This window comes from Manis javanica, chromosome 8 (assembly GCF_040802235.1).
Source record: "Manis javanica isolate MJ-LG chromosome 8, MJ_LKY, whole genome shotgun sequence".
Lineage (NCBI taxonomy): Eukaryota > Metazoa > Chordata > Mammalia > Pholidota > Manidae > Manis > Manis javanica.
This window is the reverse complement of record NC_133163.1, coordinates 75640012-75661165: the sequence shown is the minus strand read 5'-3', so window position 1 is coordinate 75661165 and position 21154 is coordinate 75640012. Positions and strand designations below refer to the sequence as shown.

Genomic DNA, 21154 nt, shown 5'->3' with positions numbered 1-21154 from the left:
GAAGGCGGGCTGTGTGGTGGCACCGCTGAGACCCTCTAATGGAAACTTGCTTCTATAAACAGTGCTGCATATTTAGCAGAGTGTATAAAGCAGCACTCCTTCCTGAGAGTCTCAGGTCTTATGTTTATGTTTAGTAAAAACTGCTTCTCAAATTGTTCCTAAACAGGTTGAATGAATGTATTTATTTCAGAAAAATCAGTAGTTTCATAATTCTTATCTTGAATTATTGGGTTTTTAGTTATGAAATAAGACTACAATCAATAATTTTTTCTCTTTTATTACCATGGTGATTATAACAAATCTAAGAAATGTAATAATTTATTAACTTACATATTTATGTATGGATACATTTTAAGAAAAATTTTATGAGTACATAAATCAATTTTTATGTATATTTATTGCAATGGTATAGATAAGAAAGCAAGTAATCTTTTGAAAGTGCTATATAGCCAAAAGTATATTTGACTTAAAGTATGATCATTAGAGATTCAGTAACTATTTGGTTGTTAAGAAACCCAGGCAAGAAATGCGCTGAGTAATCTATTTATTCCCCAAGGAAGGTATAGCCCTTAACATGTGGCCAAAGAGGAAAATGGAAGAAGAAAATCCAAGAGGGCTGAGTCAGTGAAAGTGAAGAACAATGAGCAAGAGAGCTCCTTGTATAAAGCAGAGTCTTATCAAACTGGACAACAGCAGGGACTTAACCAGTGCCTCCTGGGATCTCAGACTTGGTTCAGACCAACACTATGTGTTGCTCTTCATTGTCTTTTGCAGTAGAACTGGATATGACAATCCTGTATGTGTTCCATAATTCTTTATTATGTGTGGATGACATACTTTATTTGTATAGTTACACAAAAGTATTTGATGTACACAACATTCACTCATAATAAAGAAATAAATTCCTAGCAATTTAAGAATAAAATAAAAACTTCCCCATTCTGGTAAAGGGTATATTCTATAAACTAAAGCAAATACCAAATTTAACGATGAAATGCTGAATGCTTCCTTTCAAAGCCAAATAATATTATTTCTATTAAACAGTGTACTGGAGGTCCTAGCCTGTATAATAAGAAAGAGAAAAAAACAAAAGCTTTATAAATAGAAATCCAAAAATATAAATAACATTAATCACAGATATGATTATGTTAATAGACAATCCAAAGTAATCTATTTATTATATTGCATATATTACTAAAACAGTTCAGCTATGTAATATTTAAAATTATATATTTTATATACAAGCAACTAGAAATTACAAACGAATTTTTAAAAATAATCTTAAAATAGCATAAGAATGCAAAATACTTAGGAATAAATGTTTTGAAAATATTTACAAGACCCCAGGACAGAAAGCTGTAAAACATAAATAAAACAAATTTAAGCTATCAATAATGGGAGACTACACCATACTCATGAGTTAGAAGATAGATGCATAATGCAGAAATGTCAAGTCTGTCACATAAGGCAAATAAATTCAATAAAATCCCCATTGTTCTCAATAGCATTTGTGTGGGTATACACACAATAAGCCAATTCTGGAATATATGTGGGAAAAAAGTCAAGAATATTCAAGACAGTCAGAAAGAAGAAGAGCAAGGAGGAGGACTTTTTCTTTCCACTATTAGGCCTCTGAAATTAAAACTGTGGTATGAGCGAAAGAATAGACAGTTAGACAAAGACCATCAGCTGAAAGCATTTCAGTTGCCTCTCATATCCTCTCTCCGTCTTTGTCCTCTCTGCTTTCTGCTTCAGGAGACTTCTCTGAATGGACAATACAAATATGGCTCCTTTTCTTTCTGGATTTTGTGCATTTCTGTCAATGTGGAGCCCACTGTAGAAATCCAAAAGAGGTCAGAGTACTTATGCCTGTGCCCTTCCTGAAGGATCTCTTTGAGTAGGTCATGTCACTTCTCCAAAGACTGCAGCATCTTTCAGGTTGGTTCTCTGTATATGATCATCTCCTTTACCATATCTACAATATGCCCTACTTCCCAAATACTCTCTGGACCTAGGGATAGTAAAAGCTCCATTGGCCTATGGCTAATGAGGTTGGAATGCAGATGTTTCCTGCTATCTTATAGAGGAAGAAATTGGGAAATTCAGGGAAGTGGGAGTGTTGATATTGAACTTGTCAGTGTCATCTGATCGTATGCTTATAACCACTCCTTGGGAATCCCAGAGGATACTCCCTTTAACCATGGCATCAAGAAACTTACTGTTGAGTAGGTCACTGGAATCTTTAAAATGGTGTTGGAAGCAGTTTCTGTAGGATGAAGATGATGGGGACAGGAGTGTACACAAAAGAAGGATCTTGCCATATAAGCTGCTTTTCTGACTTCTGTTGGCATAGCAGGATTTTGGGGTGGCAGTGGTGATTAATAGATGGAGACAAGGTATGTGATATTACCACAATAAACAAAGAGAAAGAGTGTTAATCAGGGTGCTTTAACCTTCAGAGATCTCTGGAGAGAGCTAATGAATCATGCAGTACCTGCAAATCAAAGTGAGGCAGCCCACTATGGTCCTGCTTTTATCTTCTGGATTCGTGGGTGGAGGGGGGGCAGTAGAATGTAACTTGAGGTGCTATAGTGTGGATTCACAGCATCCTTATTGAGTTCCCAAGCTAAGCTAGTTGAGACACTAGAATTCCTGAACTAAGAAGGCCAAGCGCATTTGAGAAACACTGCAAGACCATAGTTTTTGCAAGGACATGGAGTTGATTATGTTGCTTCTAAGAATGTACAATTATGCCAGCACATTGGAAAATGTTTTAGCATTTTTTAAAGGTTAAACATACACACGCCACATGACCCAACAATTGCACTCGTGGGATTTTATCCAAAAGAAATATAAATGACTAAAGAAATATTTGCATTCACATACTCATAGCAACTTTCTTCATGACAGCCCAGAACTGGCAGCAACCCAAATGTCTGTCAATAAGTGAACTGAATGCTAGTCAGTAATAAGAATGAGACACATATACATGATAACATGGGTGCATTCTGAAAACATACTGAGAAAAAGAAGCCAGAAGACATGAGTTCACACTGTTTCCATTTGTTTGAAACTCTAGATTAGACAAATTTAATGTATATTGACAAAGCAGAACAGTGGTTGTCTGGGTTCTGGACTTGGGGAAGATTAATGAGGGGCACAGAAGAATGTTTTGTGGTGAAATAATTGTTCTATACCTTGATTTACACAATAGTTCCATGAGACTGTAAATATTTCAAAACTCACTGAATTTCAAAACATTTAAAAAGGATTCATTTTGCTGCATGTAATTTATGCCTCAATAATATTGACTTGAGTACCAGTGGAACAATAAAAAGAGTGAGATATTGCTACACATCCACCAGAAAGTCTAAACTTTAAAAAAACAGTAATATCAAGTAATGGAAAGAGTGATTCATTGAAACCCTCACAGGTACAAGCAAGGTTGCAAACTGATAATAATTCTTAGAAGAACTTTCGGCACTAACTTTTCAGTGTGAAGATATTCATACAACAAGATTCAGTAAGGATAGACACATAGATAAATGGAAAAGAATTAAATGTCTAAAATAAACCCATACATTTACAGTCAATGGATTTTTGATAAGGGTGCCAAGACAATTCAATGGGGAAAGTATAGTGTTTTGAACACAGGTGCAGAAATAACTGGAGGTCCACATATAAGAGTGAAACTGCACTCTTTCTTTATACCATATTCAAAAAACTACCTCCAGCTGTGTCAAAGACAATTAGAAGATCTGTAAGTATAAATCTCTTAGGAGAAGCGTGGCAATAAATCTGTGTGACCTTGAATTAGGCAAAGGCTTCTTAGATATGACACCAAAAGTACAAGTGACAGAGTAAAACAGATAAACTGGGCTTCATCAAAAGTAAAACTTCTGTGCTTCAAAGAATATATTCAGGAAAGTGAACAGCCAACCAGCAAAATGGAAAAAAAAGTCTTTGCAAATCGTTATGTCAAACAAGGGACTTATGTCTGGAACTCTCACAACTCAACAATAAATTCAGTTTAAAATGGGTCAAATATTTGAATAGATATTTCTCCAAAGAAGATATGACAATGGCCAATAAGCACATGGCAAGATGCTCACCACTGTAAGCTGTTGAGGAAATACTGTCCAAAACACAGGAAAATACTGCTTCACAGCCACTAAGACTGCTTAATCAAAAAGACTAAACATAACAGGTATGATGACAATATAAAGAAATGGAACCTTCTCACATTTTTATGAGTGTGTAAAATGGTGCAGCCTCTTTGGAAAATTATTTGGAAGCTCCTCAAACCATTAAACATAGAGGCATCAAATAATCCAGCAGTCCCAATCCTGGTATATACCCAAGAGAAATGAAAACACTGTTCATGAATGTTCATAGCCAAAAAGCGGAAAGAAACCAAATGTCCTTCAACTGATGAATTGATAAATGAAATGTATATATCCATAAATGGGATATTATTGAGAAATAAAAAGATCAGCACAGATACATGGGGCAACATCGATGAACCTTGAAAACATTATGCTAAAGAAAAAAGTCAGTTCCAAGAGGTGTACACTGTGTAATTCCACATACGTTAAGTGTCCAAGATGAGAAAATCTATGGACACCACTATGGTCTAAATGTTTGTTTCCCCTAAATTCCTAAATTGAATCCTCACCTTCAAAAGTGATCATATTAAGAGGTGGAGCCCTGGGATTAGTCCTCTATAAAAGAGGATCCAGAAAGGTCCCTTGCCCCTTCCATCCTGTGAGGACACAGCAGGGAGGCCCCATCTATGAATCAGAAAACAGGTGCACACTAGGTACCAAATCTGCCGGTGCATTGATCTTGGACTTGCCAGCGTCCGGAACCGTGAGAAGTCAATTTCTGTTGTTTGTAAGCCACCCAGTCATACTACTTTGTTATAGCAGCTCAAGGGACCAAGACAGAGACAAGATTAAGGGTTTCCCAGAAGGGGTTTCTTTTGGGGGAAATGGCTAATGGGTACAGGTTCCTTTGGGGATTATGAAAGGTTCTAAAATTGGTTGTGGTGATGGGTGTACAACTCTGTGAATATATTAAAAACCATTGAATTGTATGCTATAAGTATATTCATTGTGTGCTATGTGAATTATATCTCAACAAAGCTGTTACATAGAAACAATTAAAAAACTGAGAAGTAGCACAATATTTATTGTTCCTTGGATTTGGTTGGATTCTCTAGCCATCTGAACACTGCAATAGTGAACAGTAGATACAAAGTTGTAATGTTGGTCTGCCTTTCACATTATATACCTGGATGGCATCTTAGCTGTCATATTTCTTTTAGCAATTCCAGTATTAATTTAATTTATTTATTTACATAAGCCTTGAATTACTATAGTTACTTTATAATCAGGCACACAATAGGTGCACAAAGAATATTTATTAAATTAATTATGGCCACACACTACCATGCCAACCAGTCTTTCCCTATCTTAGATTTGTAAATTCTTCTTTTTTCAGAGGATGAGGGGACTTGCTGATCTATTTGAAATTTGCCTACAGCTCTAATCTTGGCATTGATTTTTACTGCTTAATACTTTTGTTCAATTTGTCTTCCAGAAAATTAGAAGAGTTTATTTGGGATAATTCTGAGAGTCATTCCATGTATCCCCCAGTAAATATTAATTAATACATTCACCCAACCAATTACTATTAAGTGCTTAGTCTGTGCCAAATCCTATGGTAAACAATGAATGATGTGGGCTTTGGGAACTGCTTTCAGACCTGGGATGTACAAGATACTAAGGAGAATAGAAGGAATTAACTGAGGGGTATTTTAAAACTATTTTTGTGAGAAAAACATGACAGAAATTGCTGTAAAATCCCCAAGTGTCTGAAAACAATTCAGTCCTTAAACCGAGAGTACTGTGCTGGCAGCTCCTCACGGAGCCCTGCTCTAGAGGGAGGCAGCACATACGAGGTATTTATCTTTAACCCTGACGCATAAACTTGGAAAGATTGCTGACTGACTGGGTTCCCGGTTCTGAGGAAGGGGTTCACATGCACAACCACAAGAGGGGGCTGTTACAGTTGCACACCGACGCTCCCTCCAGGTGAGGGAGAGGCGATCACTGAGTTGTGCAAAGAATTTGGTTTCACCCCCTCCGTGACCCGGTACTTCACCGTCTCACACTGAGTGTGGGCACAGCTTCAGGGATAGGAGGACCTCCTTCCCAGATGCAGAGCAAGGAGCTGACCCCTCACGGAAGAAAAGAGAGGGGTGATTAATAGTTTTTGTTCCTATAGTGGAGTAATGAGGCTATTTACTGTAGCAGAGAAGGGTACTTTTAATCTTATTATATCCCATTTCATTAATAATCACTGCTTTTGAACAATAACCAGAGAAATTCCTCCATGTTTATTTCCATTCTCTTGTAAAATGGCTTCATTTCATTTCACTTCTCTTTCCAAATCGCTGCTCCTTCCTTCCTCCTCCCCTCTTCCCCTCCGAGTCCTCGGGGTGTGCCAGCCTGAGGAGTGGGCAGGGAGATGAGAAAATGTGTAGAAGCAGCGTCCAGGTCGGATGGGAGTTATACCGGATGGGATATACCGTTCAAGTCATTAGTTCCTGTATTAAGACCAGAGACGTCCAACATGTCCATTCAGAAAGTGCTAAAGACCCAGTGTGGGAGACCTGGGTCCCAGGCAGCTGGGCTTTTCCACGGGATTTTAATATTACCTGTCCACATCAGAATGAGCACATTGCAAAATGTACAGCTATGAAGTCATCTTCTCATGTACACTGCAATTATTTTCTTGCACAGTGTTATTTGCTTTTTAACTTATGATAAATTTTTTTTAACCATAAGGAAGTTGCTAATTTTTTAAATTTACTTATATATTACTCTTCCTGAGACATACTTGCTGTGGCTGGTAATATGGATCGGATTCTCTTCTTCCCTCAACATTTCATAACCACTCAATACAGCGTCAAACTGCTAATCAGTGGTGGGTTTTGTCCTCTACCACATATGGAGGATGGTTAATCTCCTGTGAATGAGTTTACTCATTCAGACTCAGACATAGACTATTTAAATTTAAACTTCAAAAATGACTTCAGCATAAAGCTTCTGAACTAAGACTAGACATGGGAAAAACATTCTTACACTCTTTCTAAATTAACATTTAGACTTGGGGCAGGAGTAGACCCACACAGGAGACTGTTGGGCCTTTGGCTGGGGCATGGCTGGGAGCCCAGACTGAAAGCTGCCTGGTGTGGGGCTGCGCTACTGGCTGCTGTTTAGGTCCTGGAACCTCCCCCAACAGAGAATCAGATGCAGATCCTGAGCTCTGAGGCCTGGAAGACTTGTGCTTGAACTATGAGATCAGTGGTAGGAATAACTGTTCTCCTAACTTTGGGTGAGTGATGGTATCTAAGAAGAATGACTTTCATGGCTGGAGGAAAAGGACAGGTATCTCCACTTCCTCCTTTCCCACTGTACTTTACCAAACTGCTGGTAGAATTTGCAGCAATGTGTTTCTGTGTGTCTGTTGTTTCTCTAGTGGGTTTAGGCATCATTGGGAGAATAATAATGTGAAGGATGTTCCTTGGATATATCCCTAGTGTTCATAATTTCAGCTTCAAGACCCATTTATAAAAGTCCCAGAAAGAACCCATTTGGACCAGAATGAACTACCATTATCTGATTCTCCAGCTTTGCAATGTTCCTTGGGAGTTTCCATTACTGAGTTCATATTCACTCCCATGAATCACAACCTGGCTGAAGCCACAGAATGAGTAACAAAGCCCTCAGGAGCTTACCCGTTCCTCCATCAACAAAATCCCAATAAAGGCACTAGTCTCTATGAGACCCTTAAAAATAAAACATAAATCAGTTAAACTTTTTAATAAAGGGGATTAGTGACCTGCAGAAGTCAAAATGCAACAGCAGAAGGTAGAGTAGTGCCCTTATACTCATGAACTGCGATTGACAGTGATAATGTCTTTTGCAGTAGATTCTGTTTCACAGTGAATGCTGACAAAGATGGTTAATTTCTTATCAAAATGTCAGGTGAAAAAGAAAACAGATAGAGTTCCAATGCCTCCTAGGGTATATAAAGCATGAAAGAGTATTGCTTCCACCCTGTCATGTAAACTAGATAAACAACAAAATTATAACTTTTCTACAACCTATCAGAGTCCTGAAGTCAGGGTAACCAAGTAGGCTGAATTCCCATGAAGAACAGCCTTGCCAAGAAGCTACAGGCATATGGACTGGCACATTAGCTGAACAGAGGTAAAGGGGTGTTGGCTGTCTTACAAGAAAAAAAAAAAGAAATCAGTTAAAAGATTGAATGAGGTCTCTCATGACAATATAGAACTGCCAGAGATACAGACACAAAAAGAGGGGTTTGCACTCATTGATATGGCCATTTTCACAAACTTCCACTTATGTTCACAAAAATGATTGGAGGCAGAGTGGGTGACAGAAGGACTCATATCATTGGTGTAGGTCTGCAGAGGCTGGTGGGCTGTCACCACAGGAAAGCACAGATCCCCACACCTTGCCTAGATCAGTCTCTCACATGAAGGAAAGCCTGAAATTGTTGGGGGGTGGGAATAAAGAGCTGACAGCAAATTCTATTACCATCACCCCCCTCCTGAGGGCACAGGTTCCATCCTTTGCAGCAGAGAGAAAGTCAAGGAAAAAGCCCTCTACCTTAGGGTAGGGGCAGGAAAACCTTTAGATATGAGCATCCTAGCACCATTAGTAATTCTGCTACCAATGAAGGAGAGGCAGGACATTCTCTTTCCCAAGATCCTGAAACAAACACGACAGGGTTTGGCCACCATGAGAGGAGAGGCGTGAGTGCTGAGATCATCCTAAACCCGAGATCCAGGCACAGGGGCAGGCTAAGACAAAGCTGGACCAAGACAGCGGAGAAGCCCACCTGCCCACACAGGGAGCCCAGCCAGCACTGGAGGACGAACAGCATCTCCTGTCGCGGGAGGGGCAAGAGCCTGAGGAGAGGAGATGGTCTCTGTGCTGCAGGACCTCAGGGGCAGCTTAAAGCTGAGAGTAGAGCTGAAAGAGGAGAGGGCTGTTCTCAAAGGTAGATTATTTTTGCCACATCCACAGTATCTTTATGTTAATTATATAAATTACCATTAATTTGAAAAACATTTTTTAGAATCTCATGTAGTAATATGACTTTCAGAAAAGCTGTGATACTTAAGTTTAGGAGAGCCCTACTGTAGGACTCAGGTGTACTTCTTTGTATTTCTAGAGATGACGTGGCTGATCACCACCGCCAGACCACATTAGGCTGCATGAGCCACCATTCTTACTTGCGTTAGATGATCTTCTTTCAGTCCTTTACCTCCAGGGCATTTACCTGTGAAGATATTGATTCATATGCTTTTCTCCACTAGGCGTCGTTTTGAAGAAGGTTGCAAAAAATATATTTCTCATTAATATTTTTATCTGTTCACAATTTGTCTTAGATGCTGATACTGTAGGTCCAGGTGCTTCTGGAAAGGTCCATCACAAGTCTGCAGAGGGAAAAGAGGTTCACCTGGTTCTCCTCAGGATTCCTGTAAATACTCTAGAAAGGAAATGTAAATTCTGAAAATGACCCAGGAACCCGTCCGTCTTCAGTGTCTCAGCAGTGGCGAGTGGCTCAAACAAGCACGTGGTGCAGAGTCCTCCAGTCCTGGTTGTCAGCAGAGAGAAATGGCTGCTGACAACTGCAGTGATGCAGACGGGCTCTGAACTCTCTCTGGGGGACGAAGGAGCAGGAGAGACCCTCCTCTGCCGGTGGGGATCTGTTCACGTGTGACTGGAAAAAACAGGACGGAAGATTCACAGTGCTTTTGAATCAAAACATTTACCAAGTTTCCTCGCCTGTCACAGCCCCCAGCCAGGAGACCAGCCTTGTACTCTGTGCAGCCAGCTCAGCCCTCCAGACACCTGCAGCCTGCAGCGGGGGCCCAGCCACATTCTTTGTCCTGGACCAGGTTTGGGGTTAGAACAGCTTGCATTAATTGCTTGTTTCCAACTTGAAATGAATGCAGAGATCTAATTTTGTGATTATAATACTTTTGGTTACAAATCACTTAAGAAGAGTTACAACAATTTGCATTAACTCCAGCATGTTCTAGAGGAGGAAAAGTGGTTTTTCAAGCAGATGTGTAAATTGTAAAGATAACTTGGGTATTTGAGGTGCTCTCATTGAAATCTACACTTCCCAAATCCTACAGCGGCCAAGGGGATCTAAAACGATTCTGTATAACAGTATGGTGGCCTTTAAAGAAAAACAAGTTTGACTTAAAGAAATTATTATAAAATCAACACATGCTCCTTTTGGACAATTTTGAGAATATAAAAAATAAGGGAAAATTAAAGTCACTCCAAATTTCTTTTCCCATAGATAATCATTTACTATGAGCAATTTCAATCTAGGTGTGTATGCATATGCCTAACTCATCAATTTAACATATAAAATATATTTTTCATGTAATATTTATGCCCGTTCTCCTCGCACAGTCTATCTTCAGAGTGTGGATGCTTGGTTATGAAAGGTACAATTTAAGTAGCTATCAGAGGAATTCCTGCTACGCTTTTTTGCATTTTACATGTTCTATTTCCAACAAATATTGACTGAATGTCTACTATGTGCCACACACTGTTCTTGGTGCTGAAGATTCAGCAGGGTGACAAGGGAATGGCAACATTGAACTCTATTCTGCCTTTGTCCTTAGATGCATTTCTGCTTCCCAGAAAAAATGGGAAAAAATTTTCATGGCAGTGTACACCCAGGGTTCAGTGACACTACTCAAGAGTTTTGAGTTGTTGCCCAAACATACCACCAATCCCTTCATATCTTACAGGTGTGTATATATATCAGCAGCAGAATGAATTTTCTCTGTTTTTTCCAAGTGTTCCTTCAGGAAATGAAAATAATAACTTTTTTTAAAAAAGAGTGTTCCACTCAGAGAAGAAAAGCTTACCAACTCGTTTATCAGGCAAAAAAGTAATATTTCTAATGGAGAGCTAAGAGTACTGAAAATATTAATACAAATTATTCTTGGATTTTTGAATAGGTAATAAAGACACATGGGTACAAAATAAAATTGTATAAAGGACATATGCTGAAAAGGAACATTTCCTTCACCTTCATCCCCACTACCATAAGCAACCTTAGTTAAACCACTATTCAAATTAAAATTTCCCTTGGGTCATTTTGTCTTTTTATGGTTGAGTTGCAGAAGTTCTTTATATGTGCTGGATAGTTGACCCTAAGCAGATATGATTTGCAAATACTTTCTCCCATTCTGTGGGTTCTTTTTCATTATCTTCAAAGTATCTTTTGAAGCAAGAGTATTTTTAATTTTGAAAATGTCTAATTTATTTTTTTAAGGGCTTGTGTTTTAAGGTCATGTTTTAAAAAGCATTCCCTAACTCAAGGTCATAAAGATTTACAATTATGTTTTCTTCTAAGAGTTTTATAGTTTTAGTTTGTACATTGAGATCATTAATCCATTTCAAGTGAATTTGGTAAGCAGAGATACAACTTCATTCTTTTGATACGGATAACTAGACAGCTGGAGTCCCTAACAAAAAGAAGCTAAGTAGTTACATTAATATCAGATAGAGTAAACATTAAAACAGTACAGAGCAATACTTTGAAATGATTAAGCAGACAATCTACCAGAAGACAGAACAATTCTATTTCTATATGCACCCAATAGCAGAGCTACAAAACATATCAAACACAAATAAGAGAGTGATTCAGTAAAATTTAACTAGTGGAATTTATTGACTTAAGAAGTTAAGATACAAATTTACAACCATAGTGGCAGGCATTAATCACTGTAGAAACATATTGAAATATGTTTCAGTAGAAACATAAAAGGAATATGACCAACATCTATAGAACACATTACCCACAAACATCAGACTACATATTCTTTTCAAATGCACATGGATTGTTTATCCAAATTCACTATATTCTGGTTTAAAGCAAGCCTCAATTAATTTCAAAGGCTTTAAATCATTCAGAATATAATCTCTGATCAAAATAGCATTCAGTGAGATTTCAATATCAAAAGGATAATTAAACTTCATTCCGGTACCTTGCTAGATACAAATGGTATTTTTCAAAGATATTACCGCAGAAAAAACATAAAGGCGATCCAAGACCTGGGGTGAGGTATATGTTCCAGTCTCTGAGCAGAGCAGTGTAACATCCGACTTATGAACTGTATTTCCTGTCTGGGACAGAAACTTCAAATAGCCCAGCTACTCTACACTCAGGCATCAGAGAAGGGTTGGTGTCTGGACTGGAGTGAGAACAGAAGAAATTTCAACCAAGGGAAGAACTTTGATCATGCTCTGCCCTGGCCTGCTGTGGACATTCATAGCTTCCTTTGCCTTCAGTACGTGTGTCCAGACATGGGACCCCAGCCTCCTCCTAGGACACAAGGACGGAACTATGCAAGTTCTAACTGGAACTGGTGGGGGTCCTAAGAGGGAAGAGAGCTGGGGAAGTGAAACACTATGTGATTCTTTTCTTAGTCCTCGTGTAGCAAACTAATATATTTCACACTGTAGCAAACTAATGCAGTCCTCATGAACCCCCTGAGACATTTCAGAGCCAACCCTGTCTTCTCTTTTCACAGGATCCAGCATGGCTGACAGAGTAACCCAAGCTCAGGCTACAATAACAGCGCAAGAAGGAGAAGCTGTGACCCTGCCCTGCACATATGAAACCAGTTCGAATGTCTATTATTTGTACTGGTACAAGCAGCCTGCCAGTGGAGAGATGGTTCTGCTTATTACACAGCATTCTAGTTATTCAAATGCAAAGCAGGGTGGCTACTCTGTCAACTTTCAAAAGGCAAAAAAGTCTATCAGCCTCACCATCTCCTCCTTGCAACCGGAAGACTCAGCGAAGTACTTCTGTGCTCTTTTAGAATCCCACAGTTATAGAAATGAGAGGGGCAGCTTAACAAAAACCTTAGAGCCCCATGAAGACAGCCACCTGCTCAGAGGCTTAGGAAACCCAGGACCCACAGACAGGAAGAGGGCGGGCTGTGTGGTGGCACCGCTGAGACCCTCTAATGGAAACTTGCCTCTGTAAACAATGCTGCATACTGAGCACAGTGTGTAAACCAGCACTCTTCCCTGAGATTCTCAGCTCTTATATCTATATCTTGAGTTAAAATAAATCACAGGTTCCTAAGCAGTTAGATTGAATGAAAACAGTTAGTTCAGGAAAGTCAGGAGAAGTTTCCTAATTCTCATCTGAGTTGTTGAATTTCCCTATGTGAGGCAGCACTAAAAATTACCATTTATTTTCTTCTAATATGCTGATTTTAACATTTCTTACACAGAAAATGATGCATTTTATCAATCTGTGTTTTATATATATATAATTTTATAAAAACTTTCATAATATGTTATTAAGTATATGAGTCTTACTGGAGTCAAAGAGATAAGAAAACAACTAATCTCTTGAAAGAATTATGGCCAGAAGCTGCTTTGACTAAAACTGTGCTTATTAAAGATTCAAAATAATTCATGCAGAGAATTAGCTCAGAAAACTCTTTTATCTCCCAGGAAAGGCATAGCTCTTAACATGTGGCCAAAACTATAACAGAGGAAGAATATCCCAGAGGGCTGAGCCAGAGAGTGTGACAAACAAGGGGCAGGAGAGCCCTTGGCATAAAGCACAGTGTCTCATTACAATCAGTGCTAGAGGAAGAGTTAATCAGGGCCTCCTGGGATTGCAGACTCGCTTCAGACCAGCACTGTGTGTCTCTTCATTTGTTTTTGCACCAGAACTGTTAACGACACTCCTGTATGTGGTCCCTAACCATCTATTCAGTGTGTGGAGGACACACTTTACTTGCTTCTGTTTATTTGTTCATTTGTTTTCTGCTTATTTGTGTCCTCATAGATGTTCAGACCAAGAGAAGCCATATCAAAACTTGGGGAGGACTGTGGAATAGCAGAGAGCCTGCCTCTGATCAGCAAGAGTCACTCACAGGAGATACTAAGTTATCTCCTTGGGTGAAGGAGTATCTGTCTCCAGCCTGGGGTGAAGAGAGGAATGGATTCTGCGTTACAAGTCCCAAGGCAGACTATGGAACACATGGGGACGGTTCATCAACATCCAGCTCTCCTCTCCTCCCAGCAGCCCAGGAGAGTGACTTGCCTCCTGAAGATTGATGTGTGCATATTCTGTGCCTTTGTTGCACCAGGAATTTTCCCTTCGGCTACTCATTCAGCTTTTAGTAGAAATAAGTTCTGTCATTTGTTAGGCTCCCTGCGGGATACTAAGGCTGTACCATGGGTAATGGAACAGCAATAGGGTCGCCGTGGGAAGAGTCAGGGCAATGCTTTTTTCTAAGTTTATATATAAATGCAGAGACAGACAAATGGATGGATAGATAGATAGATGACACACATGTGTAGATCAGTACCCCTTAGTCTAGCCCTGCCATCACTCCCCCAGTCACAGGGCCTGTCTTGTTCTCTCTGTCTTCAGGCTGCAGCCACACCCACGGGCCCTTCACCCCCGATGCAGCTTCAGAAAGAAACAAGCCTTATTCAGTCATGGCAGCAGAGCTCATCTTGCAGACTTTCTTCACTTGTCTTGACTTGCCGTCCTTGATAAAAGATATGAACTTAGGGCCAGATGTAGTGGAATTGGGCCATGTCGACATTCTGTTTTTAGACCTTCAGTCCCTGACCCTCTAACTCCTGCCTCCTGTCTGCTTTCCTTGCTGTTTACTCACCCCTCATGTTACTCTGTGACCTGCTAACACTCCTCTGCCCCCGACCAATGCCTCATATTTGTCACTGAATTGCTTTCCAAAATCTTCCTACACTTTATTTATTCCTTATCCATTTCCTAAGTCAGCTTCTAAATGGAGTGGTTTATACCCTAATTTACATTTTGATGTAACACTCAGATGAGCTCTCCCTGGATTGTTGGGATTTGAATAGGGAATGTTAGGAGAGATTCAAAGGAAGACACCTCAGATGGTTTATTTTCAGTTACTGTGGCATTTGGGGGGAAAGATGTTTTCTGGCAAACTTTCTTTCCCACACTTCAAAACCAGAGGGAAGGCCAATTGCCTGCATGTAGGGCAGTTTCTTTATGCAAGGGTGCAAACACCACAGTGTATGTATTTTTTAAGTGTATGCTTTTACTCACATTTGTTCAGAAGGGTAATATAAACCAGAAAGGATAAAGAGTCTACTGCTTGGCACTGCACAAAATAATTATCATCTTCTGTTATCTAAGATAGATGCCATCATGTAACAATCATTGCAATAAATAAGTATGATGCCCAACATTTCAAGAACTATATCCATTGAGATGAAATACAGAAAAAGTCAAACATGGCAGATGTTATTATATTCATTAGTAATGAGAGTTAGGAAAAATTCCCATCAAGGAATTCTTTTGAGAACTTGAATTCTGGGGAAGCACATTGGAGGCCACAGTCACTGCAGAGACACAGAGGCCCCTGGCCTACCGTGTGGCAAGTCCCATCTGCACCCAAGGCCTTTCAGTGGGGGCCTTCAACACACTTTTTCATGGTCACAGCTCCCTCACCTGGAGCCTGCAGGCAGATACTGCTTTGCACTCACTTACACAAAATGCATATCAAAAAATGATGGGAATTGGGCCATTCTGCTCCTGACCCCACCAGGTTCTGAGCCAGACTCTTTCTGATTCCCCAGTCTCCCCACTGGGACAATTTATGCAGCCCAGCAGCCCTGGTAAGTGTCAATACCCTGCACTTAAAAGTGATACCTTCCCCCTTCTATTTATTTCGTTTTCTTTTTTCACTGGGGTCCTGATTGGTATCTTTCTTCATTTCCTATTTTAAAGAGAAGTAATCCATTCTTTTATCTCAGTATTTCCTTTACAAACAAACTCAGTGGAAGCACTTGCTGCCCTGAATTTTCTGCCATAGCAATTCCAATTAGAAGATCCTCCAAACAATTAAATTAGAATGCATAGGAATTGTATTTCTTAGGTTGTTGTAGTTTGCACACTTCAGACATATATGGTCTTCTTTGTAACCTCAGCATTTAAAAAATTTTCACCACAGATTACTGCTAGCAGCCTAAGATAGTGAGGCTGTGCTCATAGAGGCCTGGGAGGGTAGGACCTTATATATATGAAATTTCTTGGAAATCTCATAACCTATCACTAAAGTTCACATGTTACACTCTATTTTGTAATACGTCCTCTTTTCTTTCAATATATAATAAAATGCTTTATATTGATGAACGATAAATGTGTGCCACATTTATCGTGGTATGTCCTGTTGAGATAGAACATGGATATGGGACACGCATCATGGTTCATTTTTTCCTGTGATTAAAAATGCTGAGATACAAAATGTATAGTAAGAACAGGAGGGACTCCATGTTAAGGCCAAGATTCTGTTCTAAAAACCAGGGAGTTAGGAGATAAGATTGCTAACATATTTTCTGGTAATTGGCCAACAAGTGACCCTATCTTAAGGCAAAGCAAGCAGTCCTAAATGATATGTCCCCACTGCTTGAGGGAAACCATTATCTTGGAGAAAAACAGGGTCAATTAATTCCTTGTGTTGTTTATTTTGCAGAATATCTAGAGGACTAACTATGGAATGTGACATAATGTCTCTCACCAGAGATACACATCATGAGACCACATGTCAAGCCTATGCTCCCTTGGCCCTTTACCCCATTCTTGAAATCCTTTAAAAACATGAGTTCTAAACCTTTAAGCGAGCCTCCTGTCTCAGGCTGCCCATGCTCCCTTTTCTTTGAGGGTGTACTTTGCCTTAAATAAAGCCTTTTTGCAGCTCAAATTATTGTTTTTGTCTCCAAGCTCTTCCAAGCCTGTTGGGAAGTTAATAAGAACGCCTTTCTAAATGGTAAGCATCTCGGTTACTTCATTATTTCGTTCTATTTTCTAGACTTAACGCACAAGTCTTCACTGTATCCTACTTCAGACAAACAGGGAAGGACTGCTCAGATCTCTAATTTGGGCTTTGACGGTGCCTGCCATCAAAGTCGAACAGTCTGAAAGGGAGACATGGAGCTGAATATATGTACAACGCACTCTAAGAGGACACCCCATGTTGGGCGCCAGATGTAACGTGCCGCTCATCTTCTTTGGGTGAAATGAGAGAACCAAAAACACAAACAACACAGACAGACAGACAATGACTGCAGCCCTGATGTGGCGCAACACCTTTATTTTTATACTGCCTTTCTCGGACCTCAGCCAAGTGCTATACTCATCTTTCCCTTCTCAGGGGGTGGGGGGGTGGGGGGGCAGGCCAGAACACCTTGTTGATTTTCTTAGAAGCTGCCTGGTAAGCAGGGGCAGTGTTTTCACACATCCTCAAGGTCTCCCTATTTTCAGAGTGAGGAGTCTTGGCTCATCTTCGAGGACAAGATATGTTTTTGTGGGCAGATAACTTCCAAGGACTGCACCGGTTGCTCTCAAGCTGGTGCTTTCCCATGCTGCATTCAGACATGGGAGAAGGTGCTTTCCCATTCTGCCTACAAACATGTGAGAAGACAAAGGCCGTCCCCAACAGGGCTTCCCATTTCTTATCGCCTTAGCTGCAATCATTAGCTGCCTTACTGATTTAGAACTGGAAGCGAAGTAGATTCTTCCTGCCTCTTCCATTGGATTACACTGTGGAGGCATAAACTAGATATGGATGAAGAGTGAAGGCAAACAAATATGTTGCCTTTTGGGCATCTTCTGGTACTTTTCAAGACTATGTCCACTTGATGTCTATAGACTTCACAAGGCTATGTAATTTTTTTCTCATCTGAGAATACAGAACACGCTAAATCACCTCATGCTAGTTCTAACAGAAATAATCAAGTTCAGAGGGTCATTTTAATACTGAGGATGAATTTTACTGTGTTGATTTGTGTTTTTAAGAGGTGCCCAGAATTTATATCAAGCAGTGGAGTGCAGTCCTCAGTCCTCTATCGTCCCAGAGGGGTGGCGTGCTGCCCTTACACAGGCCCTCAGAGGCTGAGTTCCCTCACACAGAAACAGGCAGGAGCCTGGGGAAGGGCCCATCTTCTGGAGGACATCACTGAAGGTGGAGAAGGGAAGAGCCACGGCAAAGTAGCCGCCACACTCATGACAAAGGCAGCCTAGCAAACTGCACACCACAGCCTCCCAGCCCGTCCCACAAGCACCGACTTGTGTGCAGTGGAGCCCCAGAGACGCCTAGGCCTCGGAGACTCTGCTCAAAGCTGACGCTGGGCCCAAGGCCCACTCAGCCCTGGGCTGCTCTGGGCCACGTTCTGAAGGCTCAGCCATGAAGGCTGAGAAACCTGAGGGACATTCAATTGCTTCCACATAAATATAAAATCTTGGTCAGGCTCTTAAGATCATTTCTAACATAACATTTATTTCTTGATCACTGTATAATTTATGGTATGCAATCATGAAATTGCATGGAGGTAACAAATTTTATGGAGAATCGCATAAATATCAGTTTCAAATACCAGAGCAAATTACTACATGAATGAGCTAGACATGTGATCTACCTCTGTGCCTGTACTCCTGCCTGAAAATGAATGGTAACCTCTCTTTCTTCTGCTGCAGCTTGTCACTAGAAAGTAGTAAAAAGGATAAGAGACCCCAAAGTTTTAAATATCTATTTCTGTGAAATGTCACTGAGAAATATTTGCATTTTAGAATGACTTCCCTTCTCCCAGTGCTCATTCTGGTTGATTTTCAGCTTTGCCTGGCAGACTCTGACTTAGCAATAGCACACCTTTGCTTATCTCTGATCCAAATATGCAATGGTCTCCACCATCCTTCCTCAATTGTTCCACCACATCAGACCCAGCTTAAAACTGTCATGTAGTAAATGCTCAACGATTTGGACTGACTAATTTATTTATAAGAGTTTAGGATGACAAACAGAAAAATAATATTTCTTCATTACTAAAGAAGTTAAAATACACAAATAGAACCATAGCAGTTGATTTTCATCGTACAACCAAGCATTGGTAGGAAAATATGATTCACTGTAAAGCAAAAAGCAAATAGAAACTCTCTGATATGGCTCCAAGTATGAATTTAGCAGACAAGTATTTTAAAGCAGATGTAATAAATATGTGCAAACTATAAAGAAATTGTTTTAGAAATTGAATAAAGGAATGTCCTTTTTAAGTGAACAGAAATAAAATCTCAGTAGGCAATTGAAAATCAGAAGTATAGGAACAAATTTCTAGAACTGAATACTGTAATACTAAAATATTCATTAGATGGGCTCAACAGCAGATTGAAGTGACAGAAGAAAGACGATAATGAGTAACTAGTAATTCAGGCAGAGCCAAGTTGGTGGTGTGAGTAGGACAGTGGGAATCTTCTCCCAAAAACATATATATTTTTGAAAATACAACAAATACAACTAATCCTAAAAGAGAGACCAGAAGACACAGGACAACAGTCAGACTACATCCACCCCTGTGAGAACCCAGCACCTGGTGAAAAGGGTAAGATACAAGCCCTGGCCCAGTGGGACCCGAGCGCCCCTCACCCCAGCTCCTGGCGGGAGGAGAGGAGTCAGAGTGGGGAGGGGGAGGGAGCCCAGGACTGCTATACACCAGCCCCAGCCATCCGCACTGGAGCACAGACACACAGTGCATGCATGGGGTGCTGAAAACTAGGGAAACAGGACAGTAAGACCTGTGAGCGGATCCCGAAGCCGGCACCCCTGTGACAAAGAAAATGGAGTGCTTTTTGAAAGTCTTAAAGGGACAGGGACCCCACAGCTGGACAGAAACATCCCGGGTCACAGTCCAGCAGCTGGAAATTCCGGGGAACTCTGGGCACACTAACACCCTGGGCAACAACTCTGAGACCCCTCATAGAGGTAAACAGCCAAACAGCCCCCTGTCCATTACCCTGCTGGGGCCCCACCATAGCAGAGCAGCACCCTGAGACTGGACACGCCCACAGCAAGGGAGCTTCCTCCATACCGGCCGGGCAAGATACAGAGACCCTGTCTACATGCAATTGCCCAACACAAGCCACTAGGGGTCACAGTTGTCCTAGCAAAGAAAGGCCAGGAGCAAGTGGAAAGTCTTGACTCTCCCACCTTACAGATGAGTCAATAGCTCACCATTGAACCTATCAACATGAAAAGGCAAAAAAATTTGATCCAGACAAGACTAACCCAGACAGCTTCGACATCTTCTACATCTTCCCCTGAGAAGGAACCCGGGGAGATAGATTTAACCAGTCTTCCTGAAAAAGAATTCCAAACAAAAGTCATAACCATGCTGATGGACTTGCAGAAAACTATGCAAGAACTAAGGAGGGAGAATACAGAAATAAAATAAGTTCTGGAAGGACTTCAAAACAGAATGGATGAGATGCAAGAGACCATTAATGGACTAGAGAACAGAGAACAGGAACACAGAGAAGCTGATGCAGAGAGAGATAAAAGGATCTCCAGGAATGAAAGAATTTGAAGAGAATTGTGTGACCAATCGAAAGGGAACAATATCTGCATTATAGGGGTACCAGAAGAAGAAGAGAGAGAAAAAGGGATACAAAGTGTCTTTGCAGAAATAGTTGCTGAAAACTTCCCCAAACTAGGGGAGGAAATGGCCTCTCAGACCACAGAGGTACACAGAACTCCCATGACAAGGGATCCAAGGAGAGCAACACCAAGACACATCCCAAAAATTAAATGGCAAAGATAAAAGACAAGGACAAAGTATTAAAGGCAGCCAGAGAGAAGAAAAAGGTCACCTACAAAGGAAAACCCATCAGGCTATCATCAGACTTCTCAACAGAAACCCTACAGGCCAGAAGAGAATGGCATGATATACTTAATGCAATGAAACAGAAGGGCCTTGAACCAAGAATACTGTATCCAGCACGACTATCATTTAAATATGAAGGAGGGATTAAACAATTCCCAGACAAGCAAAAGTTGAGGGAATTTGCCTCCCACAAACCACCTCTACAGGGCATCTTAGAGGGACTGCTCTAGATGGGAGCACTCCTAAAAAGAGCACAGAACAAAACACCCAACATATGAAGAATGGAGGAGGAGGAATAAGAAGAGAGAGAAATAAAGAATCATCAGACTGTGTTTATAATA

The 21154-nt window shown here is 40.5% G+C and overlaps 1 long non-coding RNA gene and 1 gene segment (V, D, J or C); one reads left to right on the top strand and one right to left on the bottom strand.

The window, feature by feature from the left end:
• The window catches only part of LOC108407831 (T-cell receptor alpha chain constant-like), a 660854-nt gene that overhangs the window by 56727 nt on the left and 582973 nt on the right, over positions 1-21154 (top strand).
• LOC108393916 (uncharacterized) overlaps positions 1-21154 on the bottom strand; it is a 54135-nt gene that overhangs the window by 8466 nt on the left and 24515 nt on the right. Inside the window, exon 3 of one of the 9 annotated variants that reach the window (XR_005061121.2) lies at positions 9332-9822. The exons of the other annotated variants lie outside the window; for them this stretch is intronic. This is a non-coding gene — a long non-coding RNA (uncharacterized lncRNA). The remainder of the gene's footprint in view (positions 1-9331; positions 9823-21154) is intronic. 9 annotated transcript variants of the gene reach the window in all.